The sequence below is a fragment of the Macaca mulatta genome, chromosome 15 (genome assembly GCF_049350105.2).
Source record: "Macaca mulatta isolate MMU2019108-1 chromosome 15, T2T-MMU8v2.0, whole genome shotgun sequence".
Classification (NCBI taxonomy): Eukaryota; Metazoa; Chordata; class Mammalia; order Primates; family Cercopithecidae; genus Macaca; species Macaca mulatta.
Window position 1 is genome coordinate 121,342,905 of NC_133420.1, and position 12,028 is coordinate 121,354,932.

At 42.5% G+C, this 12,028-nt stretch overlaps 1 protein-coding gene across 1 annotated transcript in view; it reads right to left on the reverse strand.

The window, feature by feature from the left end:
- Nucleotides 1-619: 619 nt before the first annotated feature.
- LOC106993834 (uncharacterized) overlaps nt 620-12,028 on the reverse strand; it is a 79,802-nt gene continuing 68,393 nt past the window's right edge. Inside the window, exon 6 of the mRNA XM_077966428.1 lies at nt 620-2,120. The gene's annotated coding sequence lies outside the window, so the exon portion shown is untranslated. The remainder of the gene's footprint in view (nt 2,121-12,028) is intronic.

Sequence of the window (12,028 nt, forward strand, 5' to 3'; positions counted from 1 at the left end):
CTTGTTTGTACTCTACGCGAGTGTGGCTTCCAGTGGAGAGCTCAGAGCTACAGGTACAATTTTAGAGTCATTAACATAAGGGTGGTATTTGAATTCATGAAGATTACCACAGAATAGAGAACAGAGAAGATGGAACTCCCGCTCTGAGGAGCTTCACCACGGAGAGGTCAGGTAGAGAAGAAAATAGGGCGTTGCAGACAGGGAGCCCAGGGTTGGGAGCTGACCTATGAACCCGGGGAAGGCCAGTTCCACGGCAGTGGGGAAAAGCCACATTAAACCTTCTGATCAGTGAATAGAGGCAAGAGAGTGGAGATGGTGGGAATGGGCAGGGTTTTGGGAATTCTGGTTTTAAAGAAGGTTGGAGCTATAAGGTAGTAGCTGGAAGAGGAAAGTAGATGCAGGACTTTCTTTTTGATTGAGAGGTAATACAGCATGTTGATAAACAGTGCACTGATGAGAATGTTTACTGAAAGTGGTCACTTTTGTGTTAGGATGTTTGCAACACAGTTATCCTCTTTGCAAAAATCAACCAGCACAGCCAACGGCCTCTTCTGGCAGTAGTAGATACAAAACATTAAAATACACCATCTGCACAGAAAAGATGGTAGATCAATAAAACTTGAGAGATTAATTCATGATATTTAATAAGAATTCACTAGGTAATAGGCACTAATTTAGAACTTGGCTTAACTTTTGGAATGATACAGAGCAGGAGCTTGTATTCTTTTGTGGGAAGACAATAAACAGTAAGAGGAAAGGTAAATTCTGGAGTATATTGGAGGGTGATTATGGTGATGGGAAAGTGCAGTAGGAATCCACAAGAAGGTGTTTAGGGAGGAAGCTTGCAATTTTAAATAGGAGGTGGGTTGGGTCTCACTGAAGTAACATTTGAGCCAAGACTTGGAGAAGGTGAAGGCTCTAGCCACGCATATCTAGGGGAAGAGTATTCTAAGGAAAGGGATGAGAGATAGATGATAACTAAACAGACGGGCAGACAGTGGAGCATAACTTCCAATTCTGAAGTCAATTCTATCTACCCCAAATTATTCCAAAGACTTTGAATACCGACATCAATGTTATAAAATTATTGGAAAACCAAAAAGTCAACATGAACTCTCCCTCTGTCTAGATATTTCAGTATCATTTGTTTAGTATATAGCATGTGCACTTTATGCAAAAGCATATCACCAGATTAACACTTCCAAGTATGGAGTTTGTTCCTGTGTAAAAGTGAATCAGCTAGATATGGTGTGAGCTACAAAGGGAAGGGAGGTATGAAACTGAGTCAGTGATATAACTAGAGATGGCTAGAAACCTCTCTAACATCTGGACACAAGAACCACTATCTGAAATCAATTTTAAGGAGTGGATTCCTCATATATGACCCGACTGTGTTAAAGAATTATTTGTTACCTGGAAGCAAAGGTGAGAGCCATCCTAACTTGTCCTTTCTGAGCTTGTGCCTGACAACTAGTGCAGCACCCACCATTGCCTTTGTCAGTATTAAGCATGTACGTGATGGGCCAACCCCCTTTCTTTGTGTCTGTCTTCCTGCCATGGGGAGTCTTCTCAGATCTCCTGCCAGAATTGTTTTCTAAGGGAATTGTATCCATACCTTGGTTAAAGTACATTTCACCACCCATCCTGCCTCATAGCTGTATACCATTTTATCAACGGTAGAATGACAAGGTTCATACATTTGGAAAGGAGAGCATTATTTCTCACAAAGGGTTGCAGCCTGCAGGCCATTGTGACATGCTGAGAAGCACAGCCTCCAACCAGAAGCCAGAAACAGGAACTTAGAAGGTGGAAAAAAATGAAAGGGATTTATGCTGAACTGGGTGACCAAACATACATATTCAACAGGTTATAGGAGGAGATATGAATATTCATGAAGGGGGACCATGGACAGGCTACAGTAGGCTAGCATGCAGGCAACATGCATCCTAAGTTCATTTCTGGGTGGAGAGTTAACATTTAAATATATTACAATTAGGCCCTATGCATCAAAAGGTGAAACAGAAGGTCTTCTGCGCACAGCCTCTGTAGACTGGCAAGGACCACTCCATGGTTTGTGGTCTCTTATCAACAAAGAATGCTGTTCAGTTGTTGTGTCAAACCTGCAAAAGGGAGAAGCAGTGTCAGGTGGTTGGTTGAAATCAGTAATGGAGCAAGTCTTTCAAAAGGGCTAGTTTCTGTCTAACTCTGAGGAAAGAAGTCCTAACGCCCAGAAGTGAGGAAGTGAGGGGGTATGACAAGGTGTGTCCAACCTCCCATCCCACCATGGCCAGGAACTCAGTTTTCAAGGTTTCTCCGAGGTCCTCTTGACCAAGAGTGAATCTGTTCAGTCAGTGGGGGGACTTAGGATTTCATTTTCATTGCCTAACTTGTGCCCATCTTTCTAAAGTGTAAAGTTCTTGAGGACAGGAACTATTTCTTTCCTGAGGCAAAGAGGGAGTAAAAAATTTTTTTACTGTGGTAAAATGTATAAAACATAAAATTTACCATTTTAACCATTTTTCAGTATACAGCTCCGTGGCAATAAGTATATTCACATTGTTTTACAGCCCTCATTACCATTTAGCTCCAGAACAACTTTTATCTTCCCAAACAGAAATGCCATACCCACTACACAACAGCTCCTCGTTTTTCTTCCCCCAGACAACAGGTACGATTTCTTGTAAACATTAGGTGTTCAATACCTCAATACAGTGGAATGCCTTGCAGCAATTAAGGAGAATGAGGCTTCTTCTTTTTTTTTTTTTTTGAGACGGAGTCTCACACTGTCGCCTGAGCTGGAATGCAATGGCATGATCTCGGCTCACTGCAACCTCCACCTGCAGGTTCATGCAACTCCCCTGCCTCAGCCTCCCAAGTAGCTGGGATTACAGGTGCACACCACCACACCTAGCTAATTTTTGTATTTTTAGTATACATGGGGTTTCACTATGTTGGCCAGACTGGTCTTGAACTCCTGACCTCAGATGATATACCTGCCTCGGCCTCCAAAGTGCTGGGATTACAGGTGTGAGTCACCACACCTGGCTGAATGAGGCTTCTTTAAATGTGCTGATATAGACATTTCTGTGTGATATACTGTCACGTTCAGTTACTGTGATGAGAAGAGGTAATAGAGAATGTTTTGTGTGAATGTTCAGCCCAAACTGAACTGGGGTCCACTCATCCAGCACAGTAAAGCCAGACACTGACACTGAGATTTGCAGCAGGAGAAAGGGGCATTTATTGCATGGTGCCAAGCAGGGAGTATGGGCAGCCCTCACTTATGACTCAAATTCCTTAATGTTTTTAAAGAGTTTTTAAAGGCAAGAGTACATTTCAGGAAAACAGAAATTGCAGGCAAAATCGTAAACCAATATATGGAGGCCATGCACATATGTGAGTGTGACTCTCTCCAGGTCTGGCAAAAAGAAATGTAGAACAAAAACTGGAGGTCCGAGTTCAGCCTTCTGTTCCCCCTTTTCTGAGGTCTATGTGATAGTGGTCAACATTTTCCACCTGCTGGAGATTCTGAGCAATAAGTCCATCACACACATCAAGATGTTATTATTTAGTTTCTATAGGGAACCAAAACACCTTGTGACTCTGGCTTGCTTGGGTGACTATTATTACTATCTTCTTGCTTATCAAGCTGCTCATTTGCTTTCCAAGGCTAGTTAGATGCCTAGAATTTCCCTTGAAGGGAGTCAATATTTTTCCTTTATTTCCATGCTTGGGGGACCCAACAGGGTCCTTAGAGGTGTCCCTGCTCCATCTCATGACCAAAGGACTCACTCCAGCAGTATAACCTCAAACCCCCAAATGTCTAAGCTGGAGGGACCATTGGGGTCATGTAATTCAAGCTCCTCATCTTACAAATAAAAAACATTCACACTTCAGGAGTGGGGCTTAATTTTTTTAAGTAGCAAAATTTTTAACAGGGTTTTCTTTAATCCCCCAGAGTGAATCCAGTGGCCAGCAACAGATGAAGTAGGCATATGAGTCATCGCTCTGGGTTTTTGGAGTTGTGCTTCTGTATCCCTTCTGCTGAAATTGCAGGAAGGTTTCTTGTGATGAGGCCTTATATGCTGTTGCTGGGAGTGTAAATTAGTACAACCACTGTGGAAGATAGTGTGGCGATTCCTCAAAGACCCAAAACCAGAACTACCATTTGACCCAGCAATCCCATTACTGAGTATTTACCCAAATAAATGTAAATCATTCTATTGTAAACACACATGAACGTGTATGTTCATTGCAGCACTATTCACAACAGCAAAGACACGGAATCAATCTAAATGCTCATCAATGATGGGCTGGATAAAGAATATGTGGGACATATACACCATGAAATACTATGCAGCCATAAAAAGAATGAGATTATCTCCTTTGCAGGAACATGGATGGAGCTGGAGGCCATTATTCACAGAAAACTAACACAGGAGCAGAACACCAAATACCACATGTTCTCACTTATAAGTGGGAGCTAAATGATGAGAACACATGGACACATAGAAGGGAACAAAAGACACGGGGGCCTATCAGAGGGTGGGAACTGGGAGAAGAGAAAGGATCAGGAAAAATAACCAATGGGTACTAGGCTTAATACCTGGGTGATGAAATAATCTGTACAACAAACCCCCATGACACAAAAGTTTACCTGTATTACAAACCTGCACATGTACTGCTAAACTTAAAAGTTAAATTGAAAAAAAAAGAATGGAGCACATTTTAACCTGAGGAAGAGTGAATACCCAATTACCAGATGTCAAAAGTGTTATTATTTTCTTGTTGCTCTGTTTAAAATTGACAGGACATAAATTGTGCAAGGTTTCTGGAAGGGGAGAATATGCACGTTTGGCTTGGTACAGGCCCCTGTCATATTGGTCAGCTTTTAAGCTAATCATCCAATGTGTTACCAAATCCTTAAGTCTTTGCATCTTCCTGGCAGACTCAATACTGCAGCCTCCACAAAAAAACTGACTTAAAATTTTAAATGGATTTTCCCCCCACCTATTATGTGCACATGGAATATTATGTGCATCCTTGGATATAAGTATACATGTCTGCAATGCCAGTTTTGCTTGCAAGTTACACATCACTATCTTGATTGTGCTGACGGTTGCACCAGTACACATGTGTCAACATTTATTAAATTCTACATTTTGAATATGTCCACTTTGTTGCATATGAATTATACATCAACAAAAAATTATAAAAGCTTGGAAAAATAAATAATCACAGGAGGAGAAAAGGAATTGCATCTCACTTTCCTGGACTCCCAGCCCCCTCTGGGGCCATGGCTGTGGGCTGCCTGTGGTGGCTCGTGACCTCTAGGGAGCGTCATCACTTCCTTTCTTGGCAGAGCAACTTGTTAAAAAAGGATGCAGCAGAACCATCTCTCTACTGACTCAACCATCTAAGACTCAAGAAAACCAGCTTTTGAAACTGCAGGTATACCCTATTTCTAAGGACAAGGCAACCCCAGGGAGGCTATGGTTTAGGGGAAAGCATAATGTCAACAGGTATAAAATCCAGCTGTGCAAGATAAACAAGGTCTAAAGACTTGCTGTGCAACGGTGTGCCTATCAATAATAAGAGTGCGTTGTTCACGTACATACCTGTTAAGAGAGTAGGTTTTGTGTTGTATGTTCTTACCACAATGAAAAACAATTAAAAGAAAATTCTGGCTGACTTAGATGGTTCCTCACTTTCAATAAGGGCAGGCCTCTCAAGAAGGGGGTGTCATCTGAATGCTTCCCCCTTAAGTTTCCTCATGGTGCAAGCAAACCCCTCATTCACGTCTCCTGTCCTGTAGCCCTGGTTTGCCCATTCTTCAAATATCTCCACCTGGAGAAAATGGGCTAGACCCAGGCCATGGTTTTCTAAATCTCTAGCTCTGCTCAGGCTCTTGCTGTTCTTAGATCACCTGAGTAATGATGACTAACATAGTTGTTTGGAAAACAACAAGTAGTGGGGGTGCGTGCTGGACAGAAAGGAGCATTATTTATCATGTGGGACTCCTACTTAATGACAGGTTTTCCAGGAAAATCAAAGAGTTGAGTGGGAAAGGAAAAATATGCATGCTGATGAGGAGGTTACATTGTGACCAGTGTTTCCCTGGCGGTAAGGTGGTGCCCACTGGATATGGTGGCCTGTGTTGGGAAGAAGGCCAGTGTGCAGCACAGGAGGAAGGAGGAAACAGAGGCAGAACCCCAGCTTTCCATAGTGGGAGGAAATTAAATCATGAAGTGGCAAAGCAGGTGCAATGTTTAGAGATAAGGGGATAAAGACCAAAATCATCAGTTAAAAGAATTAGAAAGGCCAGGTGTGGTGACTCACGCCTGTAATTCCAACACTTTGGGAGGCGGAGGCAGGCTAATCACCTGAGCTTGGGAGTTCAAGACCAGCCTAGGCAACATGGTGAAACTCTGTTTCTACTAAAGACACACAAAAATTAGCTTGGCGTGGTTGTACACGTCTGTAATCCCAGCTACTCGGGAGGCTGAAGCAGGAGAATCGCTTGAATTGGGCAGGTGGAGTTTGCAGCAAGCCAGGATGGCGCCACTGTGCTCTAGCCTGGGCGACAGAGTGAGACTCCATCTCAAAAACAAAAAAAAAAAAATAAAAAAGAGAGACAGAGAATTAGAAGGGTTAGCCTCCAAAGAAAGGCACATGAAGAGAAAAACCTACCATGCATTTATAACAAATCTATTAGAACTATTTGACTCCTTAAGCTGTGTACATGTTGAGGTTTAATTTTTTTAAATTGAAGCAGGACATACAATCCCACTCCTTTTAGCTAATAGACCCCAAACCATCACATCACCTTTGGGTGCTCCCTAAACCATCTTCCACACACATCCACCCATCCCAAACCAAGCCCACCCATCCTGGGACAGCTCAAAAGTTCTCAAACCCCAGGTCACTTGCAACCTCCCTTTTCCCACAGAAAGAATCAAAAGTTTGTGGCTGATATGGTTTGGATCTGTGTCCACACCAAGTATCAGATTAAATTGTAATCTCCCGTGTTGGACGTGGGGCCTCGTGGGAGGTGATTGTATGATGGGGGTGAATTTCTCATGAATGGTTTAGTATCAGCCCTCTTGGTTCTATCCTCATGATAGTGAGTTATCCTGAGATCTGGTCATTTAGAAGTGTGTGGCACCTCCCCCTCACTCTCTCTCACTCCTCTTCCCACAGTGTAAGATGTCTTCTCCCTCTTTGCCTTCTCTCATGACTGGAAGCTTCCTGAGGCCTCCTTGGAAGCTGAGCAGATGTCGACATCATGCTTCCAGCACAGCCTGTGGAACCGTGAGCCAATTAAACCTCTTTCCTTTGTAAATTACCCAGTCTCAGTTATTTCTTTATAGCAATGTGAGAACAGACTAATACAGCGGCCAAGGCCTTGAATTTGATGTTAGCAAACTGAATGTGTATCCTTTCAGAAAGATCTGCAAAGGAACCGTCAGAGAAGCTGGGCACCCACAAAAGTGCATGGCCACACAGTGCTGTTCTCTGAGCCTCAGTGGCCACCGGGGGCCTGTGCTCAGGAAGGGAGGTGCTCATCTTCTCCACTTTAATCTGTAGTGCACGTGGAAACAACAGAATCCTCCCTGCCCAGGTGCTAACTGTGTGACTGGGGTGTCCATCAGCCACTGTCCAGTTGGCCAAAGTCCTTGCTACCTCAGGCTCACAAATTTACTGCATCATCAGCTTTATTATGCGGTGTCAGTATCTCCTGGCCCTGTGTGTCAATGTCTTGTAAAAGTCTTTGCCCCAGCCCAAAGCAAGGCCTATGGCTGTTGCAGGAGAAAACTAAAAACATCACAACCCTGCAGGCAGCCAGATCCGAGTTCCAATGCCTCCTTAAACACTTACAAGTGCTGAGATTTGCATGTAGTCTTCACCTACCAGAGCCTCAGACTCTTTCTCTTTTTACTTTTTAGGTGCAAACAACATTATAATCACTCAAGGTTTTTGTGAAGAATAAATGAATCAACATATGCAAAGCACTCTAGACCTGAGGGTCTCCTGTTCGTTTATCAGGCAGACATTAAAGGATGTAGATTCCCTAATCAGTCAAGGCTATCCTAGTAGACGAGGACTCAGTAGCCTCAAAAACAGAACTTCCCCACATCATGAAGAAGACCACTGCCTCTATTTTAAGATTCACACATGCTCAAGAGATAAGCTAAGCTTAGACTAAAAACACACTTTTATTTCTGTCTTTGTGGCCTTAAATAGTCTTTTCAAGTAATGTAGCTCTCCCATCCTCAATTCCTATTTGCACAGAGCACAGTCTCTAAGCAGGACTCCAGCAGCCACCCTCCTAAGTGTCTCCAAACAAGGCATGTCTTCAGAGAAGGAGATTGCATTGAATTAAAAGCTCCTAGGGAAAGAGAGAACCTATATGAAGAAGTGCTCCACAGGGTGGCTGCCCGCGGCCCCTTCTCTGAAGCTGTAGCATTCAGTGAGTCTCTATTAGAGAGAAGTTTCAACCAAAACACTGCAAGGCCCTCCAAAGAGGCTTCAGATTTGGAATGGATAATAATCTTGACAAAAAACGTAAACTTCCCTTCCTTTTGAATGCTTTCAAAAGGCAGAGGGATCAACCAGCCTGTGATGGTGAAACAATAGGAGAACAAAGGGGACAGTCAGGACTCTCTAGCCCATGAATAACATTTTCAAACTTTTTTATCTCTTCCACCTCCTTCTTTGACTATTTTCATGAGAGACAATTTTGCATCTTTCTCAGTTTACAAGTCAAAATAAGCATATGTGTGTGTGTGTGTGTGTGTGTGTAAAATAGTGAAAAGGGAAAACATACTTTTTATATAACTACTTTTTGGTAACACAGTAATGTTTACTTTTTATTAAAATAGGCAATCGTATATCTGAAATCAGCCTAAAACATAAATACTTAATATCAAAATTTAAAACACCTTTTTAATTCACAATTATAATTTATATTCATACATATATACATATACATATGTATATATCTCCTTGTGAGAAAGATATGCCATGTTAACAGTAATTAAAGCAAAGTTGGAGTGACTATATTAATACCAAGGTAAATTGGAAACCAAAAATATCACCGTGGATAAAAGGGTCATGTTTCATGATGATAAAAAAAGGCAATTCTTCAAAAGGGCATAACAATTCTAAACATTTATCCATCTAATGTCAGAGCTTCCAAATATATGAACAAGAACTGATAGAACTACAGGGGAAAATAGACAAATCTATCATTGTAGTCGGAGGTTTCAACACCTGTCCCTCAGTAACTGATAGAACAAGTAGACCAAAAATCAATAAGCATATAAAAGGCTAACAACACTATGAACCAACTAATTAATTGAATTCCTAGAATCCTCTAATCAACATATTCTTATCAAGCAGACACAGAATGTTTAGCTAGATGAACTATAATCTGGACCATAAAAATAATCTCAACTTTAAAATAATTCAAAATATACATATTAATGTTATCTCAATACAACGAAATTAAAATAAAAATCAATACAAGCAAGATATTTGGAAAATTCCCAAATATTTCTTAAAAAAAAAAAAAATCCATGGATCAAAACAGAAATCAGGTCAGGCATGTTGGCTCACACCTCTAATCCTAGCACTTTGGAAGGCCAAGGTGGGAGGATCACTTGAGCCCAAGAGTTTGAGATCAGCCTAGGCAACATAGTTGGGGGACCCTGTCTTTAGACACACACACATAAACAAAAAAGGAGACAAGCATGGTGGCACATGCCTGTGGTCCCCACTACTAGAGTGGCTGACGTGGAAGAATCTCTTGGACCCGGGATGTCAAGGCTGCAGTGAGCTACAATCACACCACTGCACACCAGCCTGGGCAAAAGAGGAGATCCTCTCTTTAAAAAAAAAAAAAAAAAAAAAAAGTAAGAAATTGAAATGGAAGTTACAAAACATTTCTAATTAACTGAAATTAAAAATACTTTTTTTTTTTTTGAGATAGAGTCTTGCTCTGTCACCCAGGCTAGAGTGCAGTGGTACAATCTTGGCTCACTGCAACCTCTGCCTCCCGGGTTCAAGTGATTCTCCTGCCTCAGCCTCCTAAGTAGCTGGGACTATAGGCACATGCCCCAATGCCCAGCTAATTTTTGTGTTTTTAGTATAGGTGGGGTTTCACCATGTTGGCCAGGATGGTCTTGATCCCTTGACGTTGTGATCCACCCATCTCGGCCTCCCAAAGTGCTGGGATTACAGGTGTGAGCCACCACACCTGGCCATAAAAATGCATTTTTAACATGTGTGGAATGCCACTGATGCAGAGAAATTTATAATGCTAAATCCTATATTAGACAAAAAGATGTCTCAAACCAGTGATCTCAGCTTCTACCTTAAGAAATGAAAAAAGAGATCAATTCAGATTCAAAGCAAGCAGAAGAAAGGTAGGTGTCATGGTAAATTTTATGTTTCAACTCGACTAGGCCATGGGATGCCCAGACATTTGGTCACACATTATTCTGGGTGTGTCTGTGAGGGTGGTTTGGATGAGATTGACATCTGAATCAGTGGACTGAGGAAAGCAGATGGCCCTCCCCAGTGTGAATGGGTCCCATCCCATCAGCTGAAGGCCATTCATTCTGCCTTGCTTCTTTTGAACTAGGACGTCAGCTGTTTCCTGCCTTCACACTCAAACAGAACACCAGTTTTTCCTGACTCTCAAACCTGCCAGTCTTCAGGCTGGAACTGCACGATTGGCTCTCGTGGGCCTCCAGCTTGCCAATCCACCTTGCAGATATTGGGACTTGTCAGCCTTCATAATCATCTGAGCTAGTTTCTCATAATACATAAAAAAATAGAACCCTGACACATACCGTAGGATTTTTGAAGAAAAATGGATAGGTAAATGCAGTCTACCCTTTCATGTTTAACTAAAAGGGAGTCTTGTGCTTTACATCTTTACATCATCCAAAAGTCCTGTATTTGGAACTAAAAGAGAACACAGAACTCATAATGTAGAACTCCCTCAGAATGTTAAGCCCTAGAGAAAGTTAATGGCAAATTCAACTGGCAAAGTAGGGCATGCTTGACATCATTTGCTTCTTAGAGCCCAGCAGCATCCTCACTATATGGAATGACTTCTCCAGATCCTTAAGACATCTTTCCCTCAGCCACCAGCAAGCCTAAGAGGATACTGTTAAGAGCAAAGATGAATGATGACCAAACTCAATTCTAAGAATCCTTCCTTCCAGCAACAGTTTCCTCAGGAGAATATTAGAAAGCAAGCTTGGCATAAGAATGATACAGTGGGCCAGGCACGGTGGCTCACACCTGTAATCCCAGCACTTTGGGAGGCCGAGGGGGGCGGATCACCTGAGGTCGGGAGTCTGAGACCAGCCTGACCACCATGCAGAACCCGTCTCTACTAAAAACACAAAAATTAGCCGGGCGTGGTGGTGCACGCCTGTAATTCCAGCTAGCTGGGAGGCTGAGGCAGGAGAATCACTTGAACTCAGGAGGCAGAGGTTGTGATGAGCCAAGATAGCGCCATTGCACTCCAGCCTGGGCAACGAGAGCAAAACTCCATCTCAAAAAAAGAAAGAAAAAAAAAAGAATGATACAGTGGACTTTGGAGACTCAGGGGGGAAGGTTGGGAGGGGGTGAGGGATAAAAGACTACACATTGGATACAGTGTACACTGCTTGGGTGATGGGTGCCCTAACATCTCAGAAATCACCAGTGAAGAACTTATCCATGTAACCAAAAACCACCTGTTCTCCTAAAATTATTGAAACAAAATTTTTTTTAAAAAACAAAGTAAGCCTGGGATCCCTTTGATAAGCCTGTGGCTTGTCAGCCTCCTGCTGCAGAATCCATCTGATGCCACAGCCCCTTCAGACATGAAGCCACTGTGGGCTAGAGCTGCTATCAGAATGGCAGAGCCCAGGTATCCCTGAGAAAGGCAGAGGAAGCTTCTTTTTGCTGGGGACCTGAAGAATGCTTCCCCTGTTTGTCACTCTGACCTTGCTGGAACCACAGCCTGTTC